The sequence below is a fragment of the Puma concolor genome, chromosome B3 (genome assembly GCF_028749965.1).
Source record: "Puma concolor isolate L17-30 chromosome B3, mPumCon1.1.hap2, whole genome shotgun sequence".
In the NCBI taxonomy this organism is placed as follows: Eukaryota; Metazoa; Chordata; class Mammalia; order Carnivora; family Felidae; genus Puma; species Puma concolor.
In genome coordinates this window covers 67,003,881-67,021,637 of record NC_141672.1, presented here as the reverse complement: position 1 = coordinate 67,021,637, position 17,757 = coordinate 67,003,881, and the positions used below count along the sequence as shown (strand labels likewise).

The 17,757-nt window shown below is 40.0% G+C and overlaps 1 pseudogene; it reads left to right on the top strand.

The window, feature by feature from the left end:
- The first annotated feature begins 583 nt into the window (after positions 1–583).
- Positions 584–700, top strand: LOC112856747 (U2 spliceosomal RNA; annotated as a pseudogene).
- Positions 701–17,757: the final 17,057 nt, after the last annotated feature.

Genomic DNA, 17,757 nt, shown 5'->3' with positions numbered 1-17,757 from the left:
ATATGAAAAGAGTAGGAAATACTAACATTAGCTTGATATGTATTAAAACGAATCTATAACTTCAAAGCTTACATGCATTCATAGGCCCATATATGACTTTGCTGGTGAATTTTACTAAATAAGAAATAGCACGTATTTTTTATAAAGTCTTCAGTAGGATTGAAAAAGAGAAAACACTTGATTTTAGAAGGCTAATATAATCTTGATAGATTCAACAAGGACATAATTATAGGGCTGTGTCATGAATATAAATTAAATATCTTAAGTACGTTTCACAAAATGTTTAAAGGAACATACATATTTGGTTTAACTTTCAAAAATCAGTCACTGTAATGTGCATTTATAGAATAAGAAAAATATACTGTTATATCAATAGATAAGTATAAAGCACTTTATAAAAAAGATACATCATGCAAATACTAAGAGCTGATGTTGCCATACTATTATAAGACAGTAAAATGTAAGGCAAAAAGCATTACTGGAGATAGAGAACATTTAATAATGATAAAGGTTTAATTCAGCAAGAAGAGAACAATTCTAAATTTGTAAGCACCGAGTACCATAGCATTAAAAAAAAAAAAAAATCGCTTCTCGGCCTTTTGGCTAAGATCAAGTGTAGTATCTGTTCTTATCAGTTTAAAATAAATAAAACCAAAACAAATGTTGGAAATACAAGGAGAGATAGAAAAGTCCACTATCCAAGTAGGAGATTAACACATGGAACAAGCAAATAAAAAATATCAGTAAAAGTATTGAAGATTTCAACATAAGCAAACATGACATAAGGAACCTATTTTAGAAGCCACACCTGATAACTGTAGATAATTACATGAAACTATTACAAAATTGAATATAAGCTGAACCACAAAGGAAATCTCAAATTTCAAAGGATTAAAATCACAGAGAATTTGTTCTCCGGTTATAGTAAAAGTTAAGATAAAAGTTAATAGCAAGATAAGAAAATCTCCAAATGTTTGGAAATAAAGTGTATACTTGTAAAAATGTTCATGGGTGAAAAAAAAAGTAAAGAATGGAAATATTTTGAACTAAAAGATAAATCTTGAGGGATGCTGAATTGTGGGAGGTAACCATGCTTGGAGATTTATGGCTTTGCATACAAATATTATAAGCAGAATTTCATAGCTTTGAATCATCCGTTAGGAAGCCTAAATTGTCATCAGGGAGAAAAAAGTAAAAATTAATGAAGTAGAAAAAAATGTACAGAGAAAAACCATAACTCCTATCTTTGATAATACAAATAAGTATTTGTATAAGTAGTTGCCTATATTTTTAGAAAGGCCCTTATGACAGCACATTCAATGGTATTGGAGGAATCTATAATGGGAAAAGACAACATGGAGTTTATGGAATTCCCCAATGGGAGAATTACAACATAGACTCTTAGGGTTTTGGAGCAATCCACACCATTCCTACAGAGAATTATATACCTTTCAAGAAGTTCTTGGTATGCTTCTACACCCTGGAAAAGACACCATGACCATGGCTATCAAGTGGCCATGTGGCCAGAACTACGATAAGGTAGGTTCCATCAGATCTATCAGGTCATAAGTCAGATGGACCCAACAGCAATCTATCATAAGATGGAAGTGGTACGTCTGTGATTGGGCATTAGTGCCAGAGGACTCCATTAATTTGCATGAGCAAGTATTCCTGACCCCTATCTCATCAACTACGGTTGCCCTATCAACTGTTAGTTTTCAGTTGCTGTACTTTCAGAATTCACTACAACATTTAAACTCAAGACACACTGTTCCTGGGCACCTGTAGCCAATGATCAACTAGTGGGTGGATGTGGACAGACATTAGGAACTGGACATTTCTGTATTCACCAAGAAAGACTCCCTGACCCTGCATTTCACAAGACCATCAGGAATGTTTTTATGAGAGGGACACCAGTATCAAAGGGAGTTTATTGGTGGCTTCTGTCATGTGTAGGCTGGGGTTGGTGGTAGGAAAGGTGGTCACAGAACTGAGCTCATTAACAGCAATAGGGATAATATTATCTCAAAGCAGGTGGTACACTAAACTTCTAGAAGCCACAGAGCCATACTTACCATAATGATCTGCAAAGTTGGAGAGAGAGCCGTGAAAGCTTAACCCTCTGGGCAAAGGGGGTGAACATTCAATGATGGTGCTACTCAACATCTAAAATATTCTTTTCCACGTTTTTTTTTTTTTTTTTTTTTTTTTTTTTGGGACAGAGAGAGACAGAGCATGAACGGGGGAGGGGCAGAGAGAGAGGGAGACACAGAATCGGAAACAGGCTCCAGGCTCTGAGCCATCAGCCCAGAGCCCGACGCGGGGCTCGAACTCACGGACCGCGAGATCGCGAGATCGTGACCTGGCCGAAGTCGGACGCTTAACCGACTGTGCCACCCAGGCGCCCCTAAAATATTCTTAAAGAGCAAATATGGGGGCGCCTGGGTGGCTCAGTCGGTTAAGCGTCTGACTTTGGCTCAGGTCACGATCTCGCGGTCCGTGAGTTCAAGCCCCGCGGCAGGCTCTGTGCTGACAGCTCAGAGCCTGGAGCCTGTTTCAGATTCTGTGTCTCCCTCTCTCTCTGACCCTCCCCCATTCATGCTCTGTCTCTCCCTGTCTCAAAAATAAATAAACGTTAAAAAAAAAAATTAAAAAAAAAGAGCAACTATGGAGAAGGAAGAGGCCAAGGGCAACCTTACAATAAAAATTAAAATCCCTGTTCAATTCCCTGACCTGAGCCAGTGACAAAACCAAACCAACTGACTAAAAAGGTGAACAAATCTCCAGGAGGAAAGGCCCTACAATACCCCAGCAAGTATATAAGATTTTCCCCGTAATTTCCCAAAATGACCTAGGCTATTTAAGTAGATGATTGATTGTACATTGGGGGAAAGGAGGATCTTACATTTTGAGGAATATTAGACACAAGGTCTGAGTTGATGTTTGTTATCTAATGATCCCAAAGCATCGTTATACTCTTTGTTAGGATAGGGGGTACATAGGGGCCAAGTAACAAAAAGAAGCCTGTCGAAAGTCCAGCTTATAATGGGTCCACTATTTCATCAGACCCCTACAGTGGTTATCTGACCAGTCTTAACGTGATGGGATAGACATACTTGGTGGTTGGACTAACCATCATGTGGTTCTTGGCCTGTGGAATAAGATTTACTATAGTGGAAAAGACAAGATGTGATGGTATCTTCAACCTTTGCACAAGATAGTAAAGAAAATACATTATCTCATCCCAGAAATGGGAGTAGCAGAGATTAAAAGCAAAGCGTGATAGTCTCTATCAAATCTCTAGTTTACTAGTCTGGTCCCTGAAGAAAGCAGGTGGATCCTGGAGAATGACTGTAGACTTACTGTAAGTTCAACCAAGTAGTAGCCCTAATAACAGCTGTTATGTCAGACATGATACCATTTATAGAGCAGATTAGTAAGTCCCCAGGTACATGTTACATGGCCATTGATTTGGCAAGAATAAGAATGTCTCCAATGAGGGAAGAAAATCAGAAACATTTTTCATTCAGGTACATCTGACAATATTCATTTACAGTTTTACTTCAGAACTATGCCAGTTCTCTTAATATCTGTTATACATTTTGAAGAGAATTGATTGTCTGGAATATCACTTTGATCCATTACATTGATGTCATATTGATCAGACAGGGTGACTAGAAGATAGCTAGTATTCTGGGGTCCCTAATAAGACAATATACTCCAGAGGAAAGAGATAAATCATACAAGGATCAGGGTACTCTCACTTCAGTAGGGTTTTTAGGGGTCCAGTGGTCAGGCTGGATATTTCCTCCAAAGTAAGAGAAATTTGCAACATCTTGTATCCATCCTACAGATAAGAAAGCCCATCACCTGGTAGGCATCATGCTCTGAAGGCGACATATTCTACACCAGATTTTCTCAACTTTGGCACCATATTGGAATGTTGGAACAGATAATTCTTGGGTGTTGTCTTGTGCATTGTAGAATGTTTAACAGTATTTCTGGCCGCTACCTAAATTGATGCCAATAGTACTCCTCTTACTCTAGTCATAAAAATTTTTTTTTAAAAAAAGTCTCCAGACTGCCAAATGTCCCCTGGGGAGCAAATCATTTCTGGTTTAGAATCATTATTATATATCTAGGAATTCCGCTTGAACCCACATAACAACTGAGAGGGAAGGCTGCCAGATTTCAGGGTTGTCCAGAATAGCAAAGAATCCCATAGAAGATACAGGCTTTGGTATATGTAATTCTGCTTCTTGAGCCATGCTATCCAGAAGACTCTATGGTGTTGGAGGTATAAATAGTGGGAAAGATATAATAATGTAGAATTTATGGAAAGTCTTAAAGGGACAATTAGAATTCAGGTCTCTGGAGTTTTGGAGTAAGGCCATGCCATCCAGAGTATAAATTACTATGTCTTTTGAAAAGTAGCTCCTGGCATGTTCCTGGGCTTTGGTAGAGAAAGGAACAATTGAACATGGACACCAAGTGATCATACATCTGGAGCTGCCCATAATGAATGAGTTCTATCAACCCTCAATTCATAAAGATGGGCAGGCCCAGAAGCAATCCATTGTAAGACAGAAATAGTATATGTGGGATCATACCTGAGCAGGACTCTAGATTGCACAAGTAAGCTAAATAAGCAAGTAGTTCAGATTCTTGCATCACCCACCACCTTATAAGAGGCCTCCTATGACCAGCTGAAGGGAAGAAAAGAACACACGCACAGTTTATAAATGGGATATTTCGGGGCGCCTGGGTGGCACAGTCAGTTAAGCGTCCGACTTCAGCCAGGTCACGATCTCGCGGTCCGTGAGTTCGAGCCCCGCATCGGGCTCTGGGCTGATGGCTCAGAGCCTGGAGCCTGTTTCCGATTCTGTGTCTCCCTCTCTCTCTGCCCCTCCCCTGTTCATGCTCTGTCTCTCTCTGTCCCAAAAATAAATAAACGTTGAAAAAAAAATTAAAAAAAAAAAAAGGGATATTTCCTTTCACTAAGTGGGTACAAATTGAAAATATATGTGGCTACATCTGGAGTGATCTTGAAAGACATTGGTTCCAAATGGGTGGATCTATGAGTGGTGCTCCTGATCATTCACTTTTTGTAGAAGTAACCTGAGGTGAGAGAATCTATGGATACACAGACAGTGGTGAATAGCCTGGCAATCTTGCCAAGGGGCCTGAAAGAGGAAGGACTAGAAAATCAGAGATAAGGAGGTCTGGTGTTGAGGCATAGAGCTGGGAATATGGGAGTGGATATGAAGTATGAATATTTTTTGTATTACATAATAATGCCCATCAGAAAGCATTAACCATGGAAGAGTCACTGAACAACTAAATATATGAAATGACTTGGCCAGTTGACATTAGCCACCCTTTGTCATCAGTTACCCCAGTGGCAGAGTGAGTTCATAAGCAAAGTGGTCACTGTAGAGAGATGTGGGCACAAGAACATAACTCCCACTTAAAGCTCACCTGGCTACTGATTCAGCTGACTAAGCTAGTCTGAATATCCAATTTGTTGGCAAGAGACAGCAAGGCTGAGCCTCCAATATGGCACTATTTCTTTTTTTTTTTTATTTTTTTAAAATGCTTATTTATTTTTGAGAGACAGAGAGAGCATGAGTGGGAGAGGGCAGAGAGAGAGAGAGGGAAACCCTGAATGTGAAGCAGGCTCCAGGCTCTGAGCTGTCAGCACAGAGCCTGACATGGGGCTCGAACTCACGAGCTGTGAGATCATGACCTAAGCTGAAGTCGGAAGTTCAACCGACTGAGCCACCTAGGCGCCCCGGCACTGTTTCTTGAGGAGACAAATCAGTAACTTGGTAGCATATTGATTACATTGGTAATCAATTGGTAGCATATTGATTATATATATGGTCCTCTGGAAGGGCCCAACAGTTCATTCTCACAAGAACAGACAGCAATTCCATGTATGGGTTTGCCTTTCCCTATCCCCAGAACCTCAGCCGTCTCACTATCTGGGGACTCATAGAGTACTTGGTTGAGAGTCATGAAATCCCACATAATGTAGCATCCAATGCAGAGATTTACTTCACAGTAAAAGAGGTGCAGGAGTGGGCCCATGACCATGGAATACACTGGTTCTATCTTGTTTCACACAATCCAGAAGCTACTGGCCTGACAGGCTTTCTCTGCTTATTCTTGCTCCCTCTTCTCATTATCTTTACAGGGTTTACCTTCAAAAATATCTTGCATTTTCAACTCTGTCTTGGTGTCTGCTTCCTTGAGAACCCAAACTAACACAGGCTATGATCAGATGATGGAAGAGAAAAAAAAAATCTAGGTTTTTTTCATAACTGGATAGTCTTAGAGTGTGGGTACAAACCAAAAATTGACTATAGCTTCACCTCAGCTTCACTTAGGCATGGCCTTAACAGACAGCAATGAGAAGAAATCCTCCTGGTGAGCAGAGAGATTCAAGTGGCATACCTGATCATCCACCTTCATAGAGAGAATGGACTCAGGTTAGCATATATACAGACTCATGGGCAGTGGCAAGTGATCAGAAGGGAAAGAAGAGAGGATAAATATTGGAATTTTAGGAAAAAGGATGTCTGAGGGAGAGACATTTGGATGGATTTATTGGAGTGGGCACAATATGTGAAGATCTTTGTATTGGATGTTAATGCTCACCAGTGTGCATATGCCATGGAAAAGACACTAAACAACCAATTAGCCAGAATGACTTGACTGGTTAACATCAGCCAAGTTCTATCATCAACTACCCAATGCTGGCACAATGAGTACACAGAGTTACCAAGATGGCAGGGCTGGAGGCTATGCACTGACCTAACAATGCCAGCTTCCACATCCTGAGCCTGAACTAACTATGCCACTTCCAAATGTCCAACCTGTCCAAATTTCCAGCAACACAGATCAAAAGTGAGTCCCCAGTACCATCTTTCAAAGAGACCAATGACTTGGTGACATGTTGACTATTTTGCAGCCCCTTTTACTCTGGGAGGGGAAGTCACTTATTTTAATTGGAAAAGATACAGTTTCTGATATGGATTCACTACATGAATGCTAAAGAGTGTGTGAACCATCAACAATAGGTAGAATACATGAGTCTAGGAACCATAGGATTGTTCTTAATAGGCCTTTGGGGAATTTATTCTTCCTGTTCCCACAGTCCTGGGTTCTGTGGATTTAGAGGTTATGTTTCTGAAAGTGGGGATGCTTACATAATAAGAGCACTATTGAAATTTAAGCTATGGCTACCACCCAATTACTTTATGTTTCCATGTCAAGGGATCCAGCAGACCAGAAGAATAATCTCACTACTTTGATAAGAGTAATTAACCTTAATCCTCAGAGGGAAGAGGAGCTTCTGTTACACACTGGGACCAGGAAGGAATAGGTAGGACACTCATGTGATCCATTTGGGTGTGTTTTGGTACTTTTGCTTAAATTTGTCAGTAAACAAGCAAGCACAGCAACCATGACATGAGAAGCGCATGGTGACCAGGGGCTCAAAGTTAAGGATCTGAGTCATGCCACTTGTAAGTACCGAAAAGAGCAGACGTGCTAGCTCAGGGCAAGGGAAATCCTGAATGGAGTGTAAAAGAGGGAATATATGAGTATCACTTGTGGCCTCGGTAACAACTACAGCAGTGGGCCTATAGTTTGTCCCACTAACGTTCTTCTTGTAAGTTTTTCCCAGAGAAAGATCTACTGAAAAGGAAAAATGGTTCTAGAATTTATAAGGAGTGGTTCTGAGCTGTGAAAAGTGTGGACTACAGTGGATGCTCTGCCACACTGCCCACCCCTCCTCATAGCAGCGAAAGACTCAACTTCTGAGAGTAATGCAGGATGACAGGCTTCAGCTGTCAGTCCTCTCCAGGAATTATCCTTGGCTAAAGAGGACTACTTTGCCTAATGTTGGAATCCCTTTCCTGGGAGTAGTCAGCATCCAATTATTGGTAAATATGCGGGTATAAATACCCAGCCTTTTTACCTCAATTTGGGATAACTCTGAAGGGCCATGTCAGTTTTAGAGCTCACAATGCAGTTCAGTGAGGTCTTTGTTGTGAGTATATCTTAGCCCACCACTTCCCTTTCTTCAGTTCTGCTTTCTTCTCTTCCACCATTGGCAGTGGTGTCTTGGAGTGAGTTTGTACTGGATTATGGGAGCCAATAAATAAATTTGCAGAGATCTCACAAGCTTATTGATGTCAGATTGTCAGCTTAAAATCAGTCATGGTGGGAGTATTTACACCATAGACATCAGCAAACTCTACAAATCAGGGCTTCCCACCAATTCCACCCCAGGGAAACAAGTTAGTATTTACCAGTACAACACTACCCACAGGTGTTGATCAGAGTGTTCCCTTTTAAATTTCCTACGTATGAATCTGTGTCTGCATCTGCTTTCCAGGAAATCTGACTTGAAAGATGTAGATCTATCAGGTAGTGATAGATCTTTAATTTATTTCTATAACCTAGTACATAGAAACGAAGCACAAGAAGTACTTGAGTCAAGGCACGAATTCTAATCAGTACTTGGTAGAAAATAGGGTAATCAACTTGTCCTGGTTTCCCAGCGCCTTCCCTGGTTTTGGCATGAAAAGTCTCATGTCTCAGGAAACATTTCAGTCCCAGGCATACCAAAATGGCTGGTTACCTAGTAAACAAGTAGGTAATCTAGAGCAGAAAAGGCTAAGCTTAAGGTATTGGGCCAATTTGGTGGTTAGGGCAGGTGTTTTAGTGCCGAGCCAGCAGTAAGCACATTACTTGGGGATTACTTTTGGGGATTGCAGGGATGGTTGTTGATGGTGGTCTGATCAAGCAGGCCGTAGGCTTCTAAAACAAGGATGCAGTCATGGATCTGGGATTTGAGGGCAGGATTCTAGTACCCCAGAGCATTAGTGAAGGTAAGACAGTACTCTGGTCAGGGAGGAGAGAGCAGAACGTGAAGGAAAGGACACAATGCAGCGATTCCCCTGCTGTCCGAAAATAGATGGTGTAAAGTGAGCAGTTACCATGAATTTATTAGGAAAATTATTGGAGCGTTCTCAGACCCCCCAAAAATCATCTCTCTTAGGCTTTTCTGATCCCTTAAGAAACATCTTGCTAAGGGATGCACAAAATACATTGAGACAAAGCACACATGCTCACAGACACCCTTCAAAGCTATGGTGGTCCGATGCTGACAGGCTGAGTGTAGTTTCAGGGGAAGGAGCTTGGCAGGACCACTCTTGCTGCTGGGGTGCGTGGTGCCTGTACAATGGATCACTGCAAAACAAATGCAGAATGCAATATTTTTACTTTCAGACTTTTTCATAAAAGCAGAAGTCCTCCTTGCATTTCTTTCAGTTAGAAAAATAGGGGGTAAGGTGGGTCTGTGATAAAAGTGAAGTGGCCTAACTCTAACTTTCAAAACACGGTACACACCTGTGTTGAGATACCACTCGAATTCACAGCTTAATCACAGAGAACCAAGTATGGGCCCCATTTCTACAAGGTGTGGAGAATTGGGGGTAGTAAAATCTATAAAACTTGATTAACTCACAGTTGCTGTAAGTTAGTGATGGGGTTCTTTAATTCATCTTTGAGCCTGGGGCAAATCTGCACCTGTAGGAACAAACTAAATGACCCTGGCTGTAGGCTTTAGAGGGCTTTATTTGGGTAACTGGTAACACTGAGTATTGAAAGTTTTTTTTTTGTTTTTTGTTTTTTTGTTTTTTTGTTTTTTTGTTTTTTTGTTTTTTTGTTTTTTGTCCTGAGCACTAAGTGTACCTAGTCCACAAGAGTGAGGGTGACACAGTGTCTGAGGTCCAGACCCTGTCTGGAGCCCAGGACTCAAGTTTATAAGGAACACAATTCATATCAAAAATCCAAGTCTGTCATCTAGGACAGTGAGGCCATGACCAAACCAGAATGATGTCTCTGTCTTGTAACAAATCCAGGAGGTATGTCTGTAATCTCTTTACAACCATCTTCGAACAGGAAACACCAACCAGCCTAGAAGGTGGGCAAATTTTTCTTTCATCTTCTTTGTTCTCATCTTCCTCTTCCCAGCTCCTGGCTAACAGAACATTTCCAGTCTTGATACCTGACAGTTTAATTTGTATTTTCCCGGTCCAGAATGGTAACTTTAGTCAAATACAAGGAAAATTTTAAAGTATCGCTATCCAAAAGTTTTTTATAATATGGCCAAATTGGTTATTCTCCATATTAGGCAATAGTCTCTTGAGTCAGAAATATATTTTATATTGGTAAAAAGAAAACTCAGGATTTTTGTGGAAGAGCAAAGAGCGAAGAGTACTAACTAGTGAGAGTGAATATAGGAAGAGGCTCATGGTCAAATGCCATTGATAGCTGTATAAATGTGCTTCATTTTTAATCTGGGCCATGTTTCAAGAGAAAGCCCTTTAATTTTTTTAATTTTTTTTTTCAACGTTTATTTATTTTTGGGACAGAGAGAGACAGAGCATGAACGGGCGAGGGGCAGAGAGAGAGGGAGACACAGAATCGGAAACAGGCTCCAGGCTGTGAGCCATCAGCCCAGAGCCCGACGCGGGGCTCGAACTCACGGACTGCAAGATCGTGACCTGGCTGAAGTCGGACGCTTAACCGACTGCGCCACCCAGGCGCCCCAAGAGAAAGCCCTTTAAACAACATTCTCTGTATTAATCTCTAGTCCCACAAGTGTTAAATGACAGCATTCTTTAATCATATAATGAGTTAGATTAGAAGCTGAATTACAGCTTGGTAGAAAATGGCAAAGAAAATATTTGATTAAAATTAGGTTTTTATAGAAGTCTATTTATAAAAGCATTTTTATGTATTTTTATGATATTAAAGTCTATGCATTTCAACACAGAGTGTTTGGCTGCCTTTTATTTGGAGGGCACCATGATAAACCTATGGGATATGTTCTTTTTTTTTTTTTTTTTAATTTTTTTTTTCAACGTTTTTTATTTACTTTTGGGACAGAGAGAGACAGAGCATGAACGGGGGGAGTGGCAGAGAGAAAGGGAGACACAGAATCGGAAACAGGCTCCAAGCCATCAGCCCAGAGCCTGACGCGGGGCTCGAACTCACGGACCGCGAGATCGTGACCTGGCTGAAGCCGGACGCTTAACCGACTGCGCCACCCAGGCGCCCCTGGGATATGTTCTTAAATGAGTACCACATAGCTCCTGTCCTTCAAGACCTTATTATAAAATAGACAACAGGTGAAATTAAGCGTCAAGCCTGATTCTTCATCCCTTTAAAGGGAATTGAGATTCACCATTCATTTTTAGCAGATGAAGACTTGATGAAATAAATGTTGTAAGAAGTTGAATTGGGTAATGGAACTTCACTATAACTTTAGGTGGTAGTCTGGGCATGGGGATCATCTAGGTTGAGACCATTACAAAGGATGTGCCCTCTGTCATTTCCATACTAATAGCCCACCAGCCATACTGCATCCATCTGGGACCTGCTATCAGCTTTTCAGGTACTTGGAGCTTCTTCTCATACCATATCCTTTTTCTCATCCAGCATATATCTTTGATGTGCAATATCAACAACAATGCCACCCACAAATGATTTTTGCAGACATGTATACAAGTGTGATAAGGAAAAAAACTGGTTTATTATTTATAATTTCTGAGGAGAATGATTCAGGACAACAGGAGCAGTTTATTTACTTTTTCACTGAGGATGCTGTCAAGTGATAGGTTTGAGAAGACAAAATGGGAGGAACTAAAATGCTTTGTGTCAGGAAAGGAGAGTGGTGAACAGAGGCCCTGGAGAGGTAAAAGCAGCCTCAATGGACACTGTGGGTGGTGGTGGGGGGCGGGGGGGTGAGGGAGAAGGAGACTAAGTGGTTGGTGGCCTCCGTGGAGCTTTCAGACAAGAACCTAGAAGTCTGCTGGCGACTTTTGTCATCCAAGTAATATGTACACTGTGAGGTAAGCCTCCTTACATATCTCCCTCAATGAGACCAATAAAAATCTCATTTGCTCACTGGTGTTGGTGGAGAGGCTGTTTTGTTTTGTTTTGTTTTGTCTGAGACTGTAGGATGGAGACAACAAATACTCCGTCCTTTAAAAACAGAGGCTGCCATAGACACCCTCCCCAACACTGCAGCTTGGAGCCTTCCTTCACTTTCCTGTTTCCACCAAGTCCTCCTTCTCCTACTCAGGGTTGTTGAGGCCCTTCAGATGCAGGGGGTGGGGTTGGGGTGGTGGGTAGTCCTGAAGGAGGAAAGAGCCTGGGGAGGCAGCAGGGCCAGGCCCTGAAGGGATTCCATGACAACCAGGATTCCCCAGCTCCCCTCAGTTCTGCTGGGACAGGACCCCGCCCTCACCCTCCTCCTTCCTTTTTGCTCTTCCCCATCCACCAAGCCCCTTCTCTCACTACAGAGTCACTGCTTAAGTACAGTTGGCATATTGGAGAGCAAAAGTCAACCTCCACAAGCTAGCAGGTGGGAAAGAGGAGGCATTCGAGAAGTAATGAAGAAAACATTGAATATTTTATTATGTGCTTTTACATTTCATCTTTTATAGGTGAAAGCTATTATTTATATTTTATAGATAAAGAAATGGAAGCCAAGAGGGATTTGGTGACATGCTTGATGTCATAGAGCCAGAGACTGGGCAGGTTATTCTTACTGTAAATTTTGTGCTATTCCCTCAACCCACTACTATTCTGCTGCACAGACGAAGGTGGGACGCTAAGGAAGATATTGGAACTTCATATTAGAGAGCAAGAAGACACCTTAAAGATCCTCGATGTTTTATCCCTGAGGTAGCTGAATCCAGAGATGTGACTACTTTACTCAAGTCATCATCAGGTTTATGGCAACCAAGTTAGGTCTCTTTTACTCCAGGTTAGTAAGTATCTCACTTCATAAAATGAAAATGATTTCATTTTCCTTATGGAACATTGCTACACCCAATTTTGGGGGTATTTAGTACTCTGAGTATAGTACATTGCAGGTGAAAGATTTTCTAGGCTGGTTTGATAAATCTTTCTCTTACATGATGCCTTCTGAGTCCTCAAAAACTGGCTTCCAAAGCAAACTTGAACACCAGGAACGGTCTGTTGTGTGTGTGGGTATGTGTATGAGGTGAGCTGTGAGGTCTCAGATTTTAGAACCAGGAGAGAATCTTACCCTCCACCCCTGCCTCATACCTTTCTGCCAGTTCACATGGAACAGCAGCTTTCATTCTCATTTTGACCATGACCCAGGGTAAGAAATACTTTTGACATCATGACCCACTGTGTGTATGTACATCCACACATCCACACTCAAACATTTAACACAGAAATGAAAGTTTCCTAAATATCCCTCTATATATGTTTTCAATATTGATCATAACCAACTAACCATCACTGCCGTCCTTCAGAGCAGGTGATTTCACAATCCAGTAAAAGGTTAGGTCCCCAACTTTAAAAGAAACCAGAGGTGCCTTGGTGGCTCAGTCAGTTGAGCATCTGACATTGGCTCAGGTCATGATCTCATGATTCGCGGGTTTGAACTCTGCATCGGGCTCTGTGCTGACAGCTCGGAGCCTGGAGTCTTCTTCAGATTCTGTGTCTTCCTCTCTCTGCCCCTCTCTGCTCAAGCTCTGTCTCTCTGTCTCTCTCTCAAAAATAAATCAAGCATTTAGAAAATTGAAAAAATTGAAAAAGCAAAGAAACCCAAAACATCAATGTTGAGAGATACTGTCCTAGGAATTCTAGACTTGAAATATAGCTTGATAGCAATATATACTCAAAGATTAATTTGTCAAATATGAACAACTTAGTGGAAGTCAGTTGTTTGGACAGAAAATAGATTTCCCACCAGGGGAACATATCTTTAAAAGTTTCAAGCAAGCCAGTTCACAAAAGTTTCTTTTCATATATTTATACACACGAACAAGACACTAGTACAGCGGCATATTGGTGTGGACAGCCAGCCACTTCACGGATAGCCTTATGACTTCGCTTGTCTCCTCCCACGGCCATTTCAAAGCAGGAAATTCTCTGTTATAGTACTAATCCAGACTTTAAAACGCTAATCAGCCCCCCTAGAAAGTATGATAAAACCCAAAATGCAAAATTTCTCAGAATTGAACATTTTGGTCCAAACAGTAGGATTATTAAACACATGATGCATACAACTCCCTAAGCCACATCCTAGGGGGAAGCATTTTCATTGTACATAAGTTATACCTAGTTAGAAATAGGTTTTGCCCACCAATACTGAGAAAGGGTCAGGGATGAGAACTACATTATAGAGCACCTATCAACTCCACAATAAACACTTTGCATAAAAACACTTCCTGTACTAAATCCATCTATGAACAATCTCATATTTATTTGGCAGGTGAGGAAAATGAGATGCACAGATATTAATGTAATTTTCTTAAGATCATGCAAACTCCATGGTGGATTTGAACCCTGGTTGTTGTAACTTCAGAGCCCATGTTTTTGCACAGTCTCATCTATTTCTCAGTCATTTGATTAGTTAATTGAGCGAAGATGGTGCAAACTCTCGGTCAGGTGATGAAGAAGTCCATATAGTGTGATGAGTTCTTATTGCACCAGGAAGTGGAGGGGGAGCCTGAAAAGCTGATATTACTCCAGTTTTGATCAAACTGGAAAACATCCAACTCCAAAGTTAATGCTCTATCGCCTAAAACTTGAATTTGTGAGATTGCACAAAATAACGAACAGAAAATGAGTTGTAGAGGCATTTTTTTAATAGGAACTCATTTAATTCCACACTTCATATTGCTTTCCATGGTCTATAGGGTTCTGGTATTTAAGCCTTTTTGCACCCCATTCCCACCCTTAAATAATACTTAATTTGTCTTTTACTCTACCATCACAGATTTAGCATGTAATTTGAGAATTCAGGCAGTCCTCCTTTCTCTAGTCAGGAAATATCCAAACAATCTTGGAAAGATCATCAAAAATATCATCTCTGTTTCATGTGAGCCTGAGAATTCTTAGTGAATTTCCAATTTATACCATTCTGTAAAAGTATCAGTCTGATATAATTTAATGTTTTCCTGGGTTTTTCCTTTCATCTAAACTTTCAAATCTTTTGACATAGTTATTCACATTTTTTTGTCATTTTATTTCCTGCTTTATCTGTAATGTGCCCCCCACTCCACTCCAAACATGGCTTGTTTATAACTCTTCACTTTTTGTCTTGATTATTCTTGTCCAAAATGTATCAGTTGTGTTAGTATTTTCAAAGAAAACTTCTTGCTTTATTGGTTCTTTTATTATGTGTTTGTCTTCTGTTTCATTTGCTACTTTTATTTTTTTTTATTTTGCAGAGAGAGAGTGTGTGAGCAGGGGAGAAGGGCAGAGGTAGAGAGGGAAAGAGAGAGAGAATTTTAAGTGGGCTCCACACTCAGCATAGCACCTGATGTGGGACTCGAACTCATGAAACGTGAAATCATGACCCGAGCCGAAATCAAGAGTTGGAGGTTCAATCGACTGAGCCACCCAGGTGCCCCTCATTTTCTACTTTTAATCTCTTATATCGTTCTACTTTCTTTGGGTTTGTTGTGTTATTTTTCTAATTTCTCCCCTTGGTTGCTTAAATCATTCATTTTTAGTTTTTCTCTTTTTTAAATATGCATTTAAAGCTATAAGTTTCTCTGTGTGGGGAAATTTGCCCATTCTGATGTACAGTGTTTTTAATCATTGTTTTGAAATATTTTCTAATCTATGTGTTATTAGAAGTATTTTTAATATTTTGTATACAGAATATGTATAGTTATGTTTTTGTATTATTTCCAATTTAATTGAATTTAGTAGAGATCATAGTCTTTCTAATAACACTAATTTGAAATTAGTTGAGATCTATTTTGTGGACAGTATGAGTTTTCTTTCCATAGGTGTTTAGAAAGACTGCACAGTCTCTAATTCTTGGGTACAACTCATATTCTGTATGTGTCCATTATACTAAGCTTATTAAATTGTGGTGCCTGAATCTTTAACACTTTTACTGATTTTTCAGGGATCTTTTGCTCTCTGTTACTAAGATAAGTGTGTTACAATCTTCCATATGGGGAGCCTGGGTGGTTCAGTTGGTTAAGCATCTGACTTTGGCTTAGGTCATGATCTCATGGTTCGTGAATCCCAGCCCCTCATCGGGCTGTCTACTCTCAGGGTAGAGCCCACTGCAAATCCTCTGTCCCTCTCTCTCTCTGCCCCTCCCTCACTCATGCGCTTGCTCTCTCTTTCTCTCTCTCTCAAAAATAAACATTAAAAAAAAACCTTCCATATGATGTTAAATTTGGCAGTTTCTCCTTAAGTCCTGTCTGTTTTAGCTTTACATAATTTAAAGTCCTTTTATTAGGTACATAAAACTTCATAATTATTAAACTTTCTTGGTGGATAATGTTATCATCTTAGAATGTCTTTCATCTCTGTTTATGCTTTTTGCCTTAACATCTATTTTATTTATCATTAATACACGTCTGCTGCTTTCTTTTGGTTAGCATTTACTGGGTGTCTCTCTTTTTTAATCCTTTATTTATTTTTTTAGATTTTATTTTTAAATAATCTCTACACTCAAAATGAGGCTTGCATTTACAACCCTGAGATCAAGACTCACATACTCTTTATCTCAAACTATAGATACTTCTTGTGTAAATGACATAGAGATGGATTTCTTTTTATCTGAGAGCAGGTTTTGCATTTCAGTTGGAAAGTTCTACCATATTTCTTAATTTTTTTTCGATGTTTATTTATTTTTGAGAGACAGAAGAGAAAGAGCATAAGCAGGGAAGGAGCAAAGAGGGAGACACAGAATCCAAAGCAGGCTCCAGGCTCTGAGCTATCAGCACAGAGCCTGACATGGGACTGAAACCAACAAACCATGGGATCATGACCTGAGTCAAAGTCAGAAGCTTAACTGACTGAGCCACCTGAGTGGCCCTTTGTAATCATATAGATCTTTGGATTTCTTTTTACCATCTTATTTTGTGTGTTCCATTTGATTCACCTCCTCTCTCCCTATTTGTCTTTGTTTCTTGACTGTTTTTTTGGCTTTAACTGAGTTTTTTATTTTATTTCTCCTCCTCTACTAATTGGAAATTGTAGTCTATTTCTATTCTTTCAGTGTTATTCTCAAAAATTTCACATGCATTTTAACAAATCCTAAAATTAGCCAATACATTTATCCTTTTCTAGATTGTCACAGGAGCTTGAATGTTTGTTTTATAACTCTGATTATCCGCCACCCTACCTATGTGTTATTGTTTTCCAGTAATTTAATTTATAGCCCAATAAATTAATTCCCAGTATTATTATTTTATACAGTAAACATTTGGTTTTACTTATCCACATTATTACTATTTCCTTTGCTCATGGTTCCTTCCTTCATCTTAGATCTTTCTGAGTTTGTTTTCTTTCTTCTGGAATACATTCTGTATGACTTTTTTTAGTGAGAATTCTCAGTCTAAATTTTTCAGAAAACATCTTTATTTTGAATTTATTATTTAAAAAAAGTTTCACTAAATAAATGTTTCTAGGTTCATAGTTGATTAAAAAAATTTTTTTTTTACATTTATTTATTTTTTGAGAGACATAGAGAGACAGAGCACAAGTTGGGGAGGGGCAGAGAGAGAAGGAGACACAGAATCTGAAGCAGCCTCCAGGCTCCAAGCTGTCAGCACAGAGCCCAATGTGGGGCTCAAAATTACAAACCCACAAACCGTGAGATCATGACCTGAACCAAGGTCGGATGCTTAACCCACTGAGCTACCCAGGCACCCCTCTGCTTTG